The sequence below is a fragment of the Hyperolius riggenbachi genome, chromosome 10, assembly GCF_040937935.1.
Source record: "Hyperolius riggenbachi isolate aHypRig1 chromosome 10, aHypRig1.pri, whole genome shotgun sequence".
Classification (NCBI taxonomy): Eukaryota; Metazoa; Chordata; class Amphibia; order Anura; family Hyperoliidae; genus Hyperolius; species Hyperolius riggenbachi.
This window is the reverse complement of record NC_090655.1, coordinates 284,239,598-284,249,797: the sequence shown is the minus strand read 5'-3', so window position 1 is coordinate 284,249,797 and position 10,200 is coordinate 284,239,598. Positions and strand designations below refer to the sequence as shown.

General features: G+C 48.9%; 1 pseudogene; it reads left to right on the top strand.

Annotated features, from left to right (window-relative positions):
- The first annotated feature begins 866 nt into the window (after positions 1-866).
- LOC137535543 (zinc finger protein 665-like) overlaps positions 867-10,200 on the top strand; it is a 35,756-nt pseudogene continuing 26,422 nt past the window's right edge.

Genomic DNA, 10,200 nt, shown 5'->3' with positions numbered 1-10,200 from the left:
AGGCTTAGCTGTTTAGGTTTGATGTGTGATTTTTATGCCGTTCTGCACATTCTGGGTATAATTAGACAGCAGCTGAATCACTATAGTGGATGGTGCTTGACCATTGTGTATGATGTGGTTGTTTATACTGGGGGCTGATCTGGCTATCTAAAATAGGGAGGGGGATGCTTAATACTGGGGCACATATGGCTACCTGTACCGGGGGGAGAAGCAACCTACTTAAAGGAAACTAAGCACCTCCTTTATAAAAATATTTAAAATATACCTCCCCCTAAGGAAGGTTTGTGAATGATGTAGTGTGTGTGTGTGTGTGTGGATGGGGGGTAGCGTATCTTACCTATGGGGGCTGCTCCATAGCCCCGCCTCCATCTTGCAGATGTCTGTGCAGCACAGTGTGGAACTGTAGCATGCCCGGCTGCTGGTGCATGCTGGGAAATGTAGAGAGATTAATGACTACTTCTCCCAGCATGCAGCAGTGGTCAGGAACACACTGGACTCTTGGTCACTTTAAACTGCGGCCACGCTGCAATGATATCTGCAAGATGGACGCCTTCATAGAGACAAAGGAGACCCCACAAAGAGACATAATGTGTGAACCTCCCTTAGGGGAAGGTTTGTTTGTTTTTTTCTTATGTTTTTTTTTTTTTTTTTAATGAAATTAGGTTAACTGTAATACAGGGGCTGCATCTGCTACCTACACTGGGAGGCACAACTAGAGGGAGCACTTTGGACTCCCCGCCTCTAGTGCTGGAGAACCTTGTCCCGGCCCTCCACACAGCTGACTGGAGAGGTGAGGGGGATGCTGAGAGATCATGTGACATTATGGTTGATGTTTCCATACAGAGTTTTCCTCCAGTGAAGTCTGGTGATCATGTGACCATCACGGTGCCCCCACCTCACTCCCTGATATCTGAGGGACACAACAAGATTCTGGAAATCACCAGGAAGATGATGGAGCTGCTGACAGGAGAGGTGAGTGGTGCTGGGAATTATGGGACATTATCCAGTAACAGCAAGGCAGTGTGTCTGGGTGTTAACTGTATCATTGTTTATGTCAGGTTCCTATAAGGCAGTGATGGCTAACCTTGGCACTCCAGCCGTGGTGGAACTACAAGTCCCATGAGGCATTGCAATACACTGACAGCGCTAAGTATACATAGGGGAGTCAGAGGCATGATGGGATTTGTAGTTTTGTCACAGCTGGAGTGCCAAGGTTAGCCATCACTGCTATAAGTTGTCAGGATGTCACTGTCTATTTCTCCATGCAGGAGCAGCAGTATATAGAAGGACACCAGGACCTCTACAAGGACGCCATGATGGAGAATCAGCCGCCCCTCACATCACCAGGTAAGAGGAGACTTTCATGTCTTGTACAGGAGAGAGCAGACCTAGATCCCCTCCATCATTTGATAAACACATGGAGACAATGTACAGGTGAAAGTCCATTTATTTCTGTAATTTTACCTAAAAGATGAAACCAATATATGAAATAGGAACCCTTTGCGGGTGTTTTGGATTTATTTGGATGAATTAGCTGATTAGACTCTGACACTTTGAGCCGAGCATATTGAACAGTTTCTCAATATTCTAATGGTCTGAGATTTTGATTTTAGGGGTTTCATAAGCTGTAAGCTATAATAATCAAAATTTATAACAATAAAATGCTTGAAATATATTGCTTTGCGTGTAATGAGTCTATTTCATATATTAGTTTCACCTTTTAAGTTGAATTACTAAAATAAATGGCGTTTTGCATGAAATTCTAAATTTTTTACAGTTTCACCTGTATTCAGTCAATGTGGTGTTTCCTGCAGATGGATCAAGTAACAGAAACCCACCAGAGAGATGTACCGGTCCTCTTTATTCCCAGGATTGTCAACAGGAAGATCACACCATCCCCCACCATTATCAGGTAGGTGGGACTGAGGGTCCCCGGAGACCCCAAACCATGACACATTCATTCTTCCTGTGCTGTCATCTGTGTTCACGTTTTACATGATCTCTCACTTTGTGCACTTAGGGTGGAGAACTTGTATGTGTAAGTGCTGTGGTTAAAGAGGAAGAAGAGAAATATATGAGGAGTGATCAGCAGTCTGTGGAGGGGGATGACATGATGAGGACATATAAAGAGGAAGAAGAAGAGAGGTGTGTGAGGAGTGATCAGCAGTCTATAGAGGAGGGTGACATGATGAGGACATATAAAGAGGAAGAAGAAGAGACGTATGTGAGGAGTGATCAGCAGTCTATGGAGGAGGGTGACATGATGGGGACATGTAAAGAGGAGGACAATGTTACAGAGGGCAGAACAGGTGAGTAATCAGCAATGAATATAGAATAAATGTGTATCTGTATTGCTGTTATGTCACTGCTCACAGACTGACCATATCGGGTTATGCTATGTGCTCATGTTAGATTTTTGCCTTCTATAACTATCATTCATGAATATATATGGTGACAGCTTACTAACAATAGCAGTACAGACACCCTGGGGAAGGGAAAGGTCTCTTTATTCTCTCACACTGGGCTGCTCTCTTCTCCTCTGACACTTAAGCAGTGGCCACTTGCTAGTGTCAGCAACAATGATTACCTAATAGTGTTACGTTTCTGCTAATCCGTTCCAGTGATGATGCCCATATGTCATTGTTCAGCCACCTTTGTGTGATCTGTGGTTGCTTAGCAACCAAAAGAGGAAGAAAAAGCTCCTATAGTGCATTAATCCTCTTTATCTATAAGTTGCACTAAAGGCTCATACACATGTCGAATTTTTCCAAATGACCGATCGTTTGGACGTCAAATCGGGTTTGTGTACAGTTGGTCGTTCAGCTGATAACGCTGGTTTTGACGGATCCGCTTCGCGGATCGGTCAAAACCCGCGTTATCAGCTGAACGACTGACTGTACACACGCCCGATTTGATGTCCAAATGACCTGTCGTTTGGAAAAATCCGTGTGTATGAGCTTTTACACAGGTTTCAAAGGAAACCCACGTGTCCAAAGCCGCTACGTCTGCTGCTTCTGCCCCAAGGTCTGGCCGGGACCTGAAATTGCCATGGTGTCTCTCTGGTGTCTGGCTCTGGGAGGTGCTGGAGAAGTAGCTGACGTGTCCAGGACCGTCCACATCTGCTGCATCCGCCCCAAGATCTGCCCGGGACCTGGGATTGTCATGGTGTCTCTGGGGAGTGGCTCCAGGAGGTGTGGGAGAAGCAGGGGGCGTGTCCAGGGCTGCCCACGCCTGCTGCATCCGCCCCAAGGTCTGGCCGGGACCTGGGATTGCCATGGAGTCTTTGGGGTGTGGCTCCAGGAGGTGCTGGAGAAGTAGGGGGCGTGTCCACTGTGCGTCTGTGTTATGTCACTACTGGTTTCGGCAATACCACGCCTTCTTCAGGTGATGTAGTGGCTGTTGGGCACTGGCTATGTAGTCTCTATCTGAGATTACTTAGCATAAGGGGTGGGGAGATGCCAGCGCACTGTTAAGGCGAAGGTTAATGTACTGTAATAAAAACGTCGGTAGCCCTTTCCACCCTTAGGGCTGATTCACACTACAAGAGCTTTTTAAATGGTAGAGATTTTAGAAGCTCTTGATAATGCAATGCTATGGGGGATTTTTACAAAATCACATCACTCCAGTGTGAACAGGGACAGATAGAGATAGGTGTTCTCTATGTAATCCAGTGCTGTGTAGCTGTGTGCCTGGAGTCGGTGTAGGGAGAGCTGTACTGCTGACTGAGGGACAGATAGAGATAGGTGTTCTCTATGTAATCCAGTGCTGAGTAAAGCTGTGTGCCTGGAGTCAGTGTAGGGAGAGCTGTGCTGCTGAGGGACAGATAGAGATAGGTGCTCTCTATGTAATCCAGTGCTGTGTAGCTGTGTGCCTGGAGTCAGTGTAGGGAGAGCTGTGCTGCTGAGGGACAGATAGAGATAGGTGGTCTCTATGTAATCCAGTGCTGTGTAGCTGTGTGCCTGGAGTCAGTGTAGGGAGAGCTGTGCTGCTGACTGAGGGACAGATAGAGATAGGTATTCTCTATGTAACCCAGTGCTGTGTAGCTGTGTGCCTGGAGTCAGTGTAGGGAGAGCTGTGCTGCTGAGGGACAGATAGAGATAGGTGCTCTCTATGTAACCCAGTGCTGTGTAGCTGTGTGCCTGGAGTCAGTGTAGGGAGAGCTGTGCTGCTGACTGAGGGACAAATAGAGATAGGTGTTCTCTAAGTAACCCAGTGCTGTGTAGCTGTGTGCCTGGAGTCAGTGTAGGGAGAGCTATGCTGCTGACTGAGGGACAGATAGAGATAGGTGTTCTCTATGTAATCCAGTGCTGTGTGCCTGGAGTCGGTGTAGGGAGAGCTGTGCTGCTGACTGAGGGACAGATAGAGATAGGTGTTCTCTATGTAATCCAGTGCTGTGTAGCTGTGTGCCTGGAGTCAGTGTAGGGAGAGCTGTGCTGCTGAGGGACAGATAGAGATAGGTGCTCTCTATGTAATCCAGTGCTGTGTAGCTGTGTGCCTGGGCTCAGTGTAGGGAGAGCTGTGCTGCTGACTGAGGGACAGATAGAGATAGGTGTTCTCTATGTAATCCAGTGCTGTGTAGCTGTGTGCCTGGAGTCAGTGTAGGGAGAGCTGTGCTGCTGACTGAGAGACAGATAGAGATAGGTGCTCTCTATGTAATCCAGTGCAGTGTAGCTGTGTGCCTGGAGTCAGTGTAGGGAGAGCTGTGCTGCTGAGGGACAGATAGAGATAGATGGTCTCTATGTAACCCAGTGCTGTGTAGCTGTGTGCCTGGAGTCAGTGTAGGGAGAGCTGTGCTGCTGAGGGACAGATAGAGATAGGTGGTCTCTATGTAATCCAGTGCTGTGTAGCTGTGTGCCTGGAGTCAGTGTAGGGAGAGCTGTGCTGCTGACTGAGGGACAGATAGAGATAAGTGCTCTCTATGTAATCCAGTGCTGTGTAGCTGTGTGCCTGGAGTCAGTGTAGGGAGAGCTGTGCTGCTGACTGAGGGACAGATAGAGATAGGTGCTCTCTATGTAACCCAGTGCTGTGTAGCTGTGTGCCTGGAGTCAGTGTAGGGAGAGCTGTGCTGCTGACTGAGGGACAGATAGAGATAGGTGTTCTCTATGTAATCCAGTGCTGTGTAGCTGTGTGCCTGGAGTCAGTGTAGGGAGAGCTGTGCTGCTGAGGGACAGATAGAGATAGGTGTTCTCTATGTAATCCAGTGCTGTGTAGCTGTGTGCCTGGAGTCAGTGTAGGGAGAGCTGTGCTGCTGAGGGACAGATAGAGATAGGTGTTCTCTATGTAATCCAGTGCTGTGTAGCTGTGTGCCTGGAGTCAGTGTAGGGAGAGCTGTGCTGCTGAGGGACAGATAGAGATAGGGGTTCTCTATGTAATCCAGTGCAGTGTAGCTGTGTGCCTGGGGTCAGTGTAGGGGGAGCTGTGCTGCTGAGGGACAGATAGAGATAGGGGTTCTCTATGTAATCCAGTGCAGTGTAGCTGTGTGCCTGGAGTCAGTGTAGGGGAGCTGTGCTGACTGACTGAGGGACAGATAGAGATAGGTGCTCTCTGTGTAATCCAGTGCTGTGTAGCTGTGTGCCTGGAGTCAGTGTAGGGAGAGCTGTGCTGCTGAGGGACAGATAGAGATAGGTGCTCTCTATGTAATCCAGTGCTGTGTAGCTGTGTGCCTGGAGTCAGTGTAGGGTGAGCATGCTGCTGACTGAGGGACAGATAGAGATAGGTGTTCTCTAGGTAATCCAGTGCTGTGTAGCTGTGTGCCTGGAGTCAGTGTAGGGAGAGCTGTGCTGCTGACTGAGGGACAGATAGAGATAGGTGTTCTCTATGTAATCCAGTGCTGTGTAGCTGTGTGCCTGGGGTCAGTGTAGGGAGAGCTGTGCTGCTGAGGGACAGATAGAGATAGGTGTTCTCTATGTAACCCAGTGCTGTGTAGCTGTGTGCCTGGAGTCAGTGCAGGGAGAGCTGTGCTGCTGACTGAGGGACAGATAGAGATAGGTGTTCTCTATGTAACCCAGTGCAGTGTAGCTGTGTGCCTGGAGTCAGTGTAGGGAGAGCTGTGATGCTGACTGAGGGACAGATAGAGATAGGTGGTCTCTATGTAATCCAGTGCTGTGTAGCTGTGTGCCTGGAGTCAGTGTAGGGGGAGCTGTGCTGCTGAGGGACAGATAGAGATAGGTGTTCTCTATGTAATCCAGTGCTGTGTAGCTGTGTACCTGGAGTCAGTGTAGGTAGAGCTGTGCTGCTGAGGGACAGATAGAGATAGGTGTTCTCTATGTAATCCAGTGCAGTGTAGTTGTGTGCCTGGAGTCATTGTAGGGAGAGCTATGCTATTGAGGGACAGATAGAGATAGGTGTTCTCTATGTAATCCAGTGCTGTGTAGCTGTGTGCCTGGAGTCAGTGTAGGGAGAGCTGTGCTGCTGACTGAGGGACAGATAGAGATAGGTGCTCTCTATGTAATCCAGTGCTGTGTAGCTGTGTGCCTGGAGTCAGTGTAGGGAGAGCTGTGCTGCTGAGGGACAGATAGAGATAGGTGTTCTCTATGTAACCCAGTGCAGTGTAGTTGTGTGCCTGGAGTCATTGTAGGGAGAGCTGTGCTGCTGAGGGACAGATAGAGATAGGTGTTCTCTATGTAATCCAGTGCTGTGTAGCTGTGTGCCTGGAGTCAGTGTAGGGAGAGCTGTGCTGCTGACTGAGGGACAGGTAGAGATAGGTGTTCTCTATGTAACCCAGTGCAGTGTAGTTGTGTGCCTGGAGTCATTGTAGGGAGAGCTGTGCTGCTGAGGGACAGATAGAGATAGGGGTTCTCTATGTAATCCAGTGCTGTGTAGCTGTGTGCCTGGAGTCAGTGTAGGGAGAGCTGTGCTGCTGACTGAGGGACAGATAGAGATAGGTGCTCTCTATGTAATCCAGTGCTGTGTAGCTGTGTGCCTGGAGTCAGTGTAGGGAGAGCTGTGCTGCTGAGGGACAGATAGAGATAGGTGTTCTCTATGTAATCCAGTGCTGTGTAGCTGTGTGCCTGGGGTCAGTGTAGGGGGAGCTATGCTGACTGAGGGACAGATAGAGATAGGTGTTGTCTATGTAATCCAGTGCTGTGTAGCTGTGTGCCTGGAGTCAGTGTAGGGAGAGCTGTGCTGCTGAGGGGCAGATAGAGATAGGTGTTCTCTATGTAACCCAGTGCTGTGTAGCTGTGTGCCTGGAGTCAGTGTAGGGAGAGCTGTGCTGCTGAGGGGCAGATAGAGATAGGTGTTCTCTATGTAATCCAGTGCTGTGTAGCTGTGTGCCTGGAGTCAGTGTAGGGAGAGCTGTGCTGCTGAGGGACAGATAGAGATAGGTGTTCTCTATGTAACCCAGTGCTGTGTAGCTGTGTGCCTGGAGTCAGTGTAGGGAGAGCTGTGCTGCTGACTGAGGGACAGATAGAGATAGGTGTTCTCTATGTAACCCAGTGCTGTGTAGCTGTGTGCCTGGAGTCATTGTAGGGAGAGCTGTGCTGCTGAGGGACAGATAGAGATAGGGGTTCTCTATGTAATCCAGTGCTGTGTAGCTGTGTGCCTGGAGTCAGTGTAGGGAGAGGTGTGCTGCTGACTGAGGGACAGATAGAGATAGGTGTTCTCTATGTAATCCAGTGCTGTGTAGCTGTGTGCCTGGAGTCAGTGTAGGGAGAGCTGTGCTGCTGACTGAGGGACAGATAGAGATAGGTGTTCTCTATGTAATCCAGTGCTGTGTAGCTGTGTGCCTGGAGTCAGTGTAGGGAGAGCTGTGCTGCTGAGGGACAGATAGAGATAGGTGCTCTCTATGTAATCCAGTGCTGTGTAGCTGTGTGCCTGGGCTCAGTGTAGGGAGAGCTGTGCTGCTGACTGAGAGACAGATAGAGATAGGTGTTCTCTATGTAACCCAGTGCAGTGTAGCTGTGTGCCTGGAGTCATTGTAGGGAGAGCTGTGCTGCTGACTGAGGGACAGATAGAGATAGGTGTTCTCTATGTAACCCAGTGCTGTGTAGCTGTGTGACTGGAGTCAGTGTAGAGGGAGCTATGCTGCTGAGGGACAGATAGAGATAGGTGTTCTCTATGTAATCCAGTGCTGTGTAGCTGTGTGCCTGGAGTCAGTGTAGGGAGAGCTGTGCTGCTGACTGAGGGACAGATAGAGATAGGTGTTCTCTATGTAATCCAGTGCTGTGTAGCTGTGTGCCTGGAGTCAGTGTAGTGAGAGCTATGCTGCTGACTGAGGGATAGATAGAGATAGGTGTTCTCTATGTAACTCAGTGCAGTGTAGCTGTGTGCCTGGGGTCAGTGTAGGGAGAGCTGTGCTGCTGAGGGACAGATAGAGATGGGTGTTCTCTATGTAACCCAGTGCTGTGTAGCTGTGTGCCTGGAGTCAGTGTAGGGAGAGCTGTGCTGCTGAGGGACAGATAGAGATAGGTGTTCTCTATGTAATCCAGTGCTGTGTAGCTGTGTGCCTGGAGTCAGTGTAGGGAGAGCTATGCTGCTGAGGGACAGATAGAGATAGGTGTTCTCTATGTAATCCAGTGCTGTGTAGCTGTGTGCCTGGAGTCAGTGTAGGGAGAGCTGTGCTGCTGCTGAGGGACAGATAGAGATAGGTGGTGTCTATGTAATCCAGTGCTGTGTAGCTGTGTGCCTGGGGTCAGTGTAGGGGGAGATGTGCTGCTGACTGAGGGACAGATAGAGATAGGTGTTCTCTATGTAATCCAGTGCTGTGTAGCTGTGTGCCTGGAGTCAGTGTAGGGAGAGCTATGCTGCTGAGGGACAGATAGAGATAGGTGTTCTCTATGTAATCCAGTGCTGTGTAGCTGTGTGCCTGGAGTCAGTGTAGGGGGAGCTGTGCTGCTGAGAGACAGATAGAGATAGGTGTTCTCTATGTAATCCAGTGCTGTGTAGCTGTGTGCCTGGAGTCAGTGTAGGGAGAGCTATGCTGCTGACTGAGGGATAGATAGAGATAGGTGTTCTCTATGTAATCCAGTGCAGTGTAGCTGTGTGCCTGGAGTCAGTGTAGGGAGAGCTATGCTGCTGACTGAGGGACAGCTAGAGATAGGTGTTCTCTATGTAATCCAGTGCTGTGTAGCTGTGTGCCTGGAGTCAGTGTAGGGAGAGCTGTGCTGCTGAGGGACATATAGAGATAGGTGCTCTCTATGTAACCCAGTGCAGTGTAGCTGTGTGCCTGGAGTCAGTGTAGGGAGAGCTGTGCTGCTGAGGGACAGATAGAGATAGGTGCTCTCTATGTAACCCAGTGCTGTGTAGCTGTGTGCCTGGAGTCAGTGTAGGGAGAGCTGTGCTGCTGACTGAGGGACAGATAGAGATAGGTGTTCTCTATGTAATCCAGTGCTGTGTAGCTGTGTGCCTGGAGTCAGTGTAGGGAGAGCTATGCTGCTGACTGAGGGACAGCTAGAGATAGGTGTTCTCTATGTAATCCAGTGCTGTGTAGCTGTGTGCCTGGAGTCAGTGTAGGGAGAGCTGTACTGCTGAGGGACAGATAGAGATAGTTCTCTATGTAACCCAGTGCTGTGTATCCACAATTTTTCTGAATCAGAATCTAAAAAGGTTCTCTAATTTCTCGAACCTTCCGAATCCTGAATCTAGTGAATCCTGCACATAAGAATTGTGCAATCATGGTATAGTTGCCCGCAGTATAGGTACCCAGGCATAGGTGCCCACAGTATAGGTAGCAAGGTAAAGGTGCCTTCAGTATAGCTAGCTAGGTATAGGTGCATTCAGTATGGTAGCAGGGTATATGTGCCTTTGGTATAGGTAGCAAGGTATATGTGCCTTCAGTATAGGTAGCAAGGTATATGTGCCTTCTGTATAGGTAGCAGGGTATATGTGCCTTTAGTATAGGTAGCAGGGTATATGTGCCTTCAGTATAGGTAGCAAGGTATATGTGCCTTCTGTATAGGTAGCAGGGTATATGTGCCTTTAGTATAGGTAGCTGGGTATATGTGCCTTCAGTATAGGTAGCAGGGTATATGTGCCTTCAGTATAGGTAGCAGGGTATATGTGCCTTCTGTATAGGTAGCAGGGTATATGTGCCTTCAGTATAGGTAGCAGGGTATATGTGCCTTCAGTATAGGTAGCAGGGTATATGTGCCTTCAGTATACAGTAGGTAGCAAGGTATATGTGCCTTCAGTATAGGTAGCAGGGTATATGTGCCTTCAGTATAGGTAGCAGGGTATATGTGCCTTCAGTATAGGTAGCAG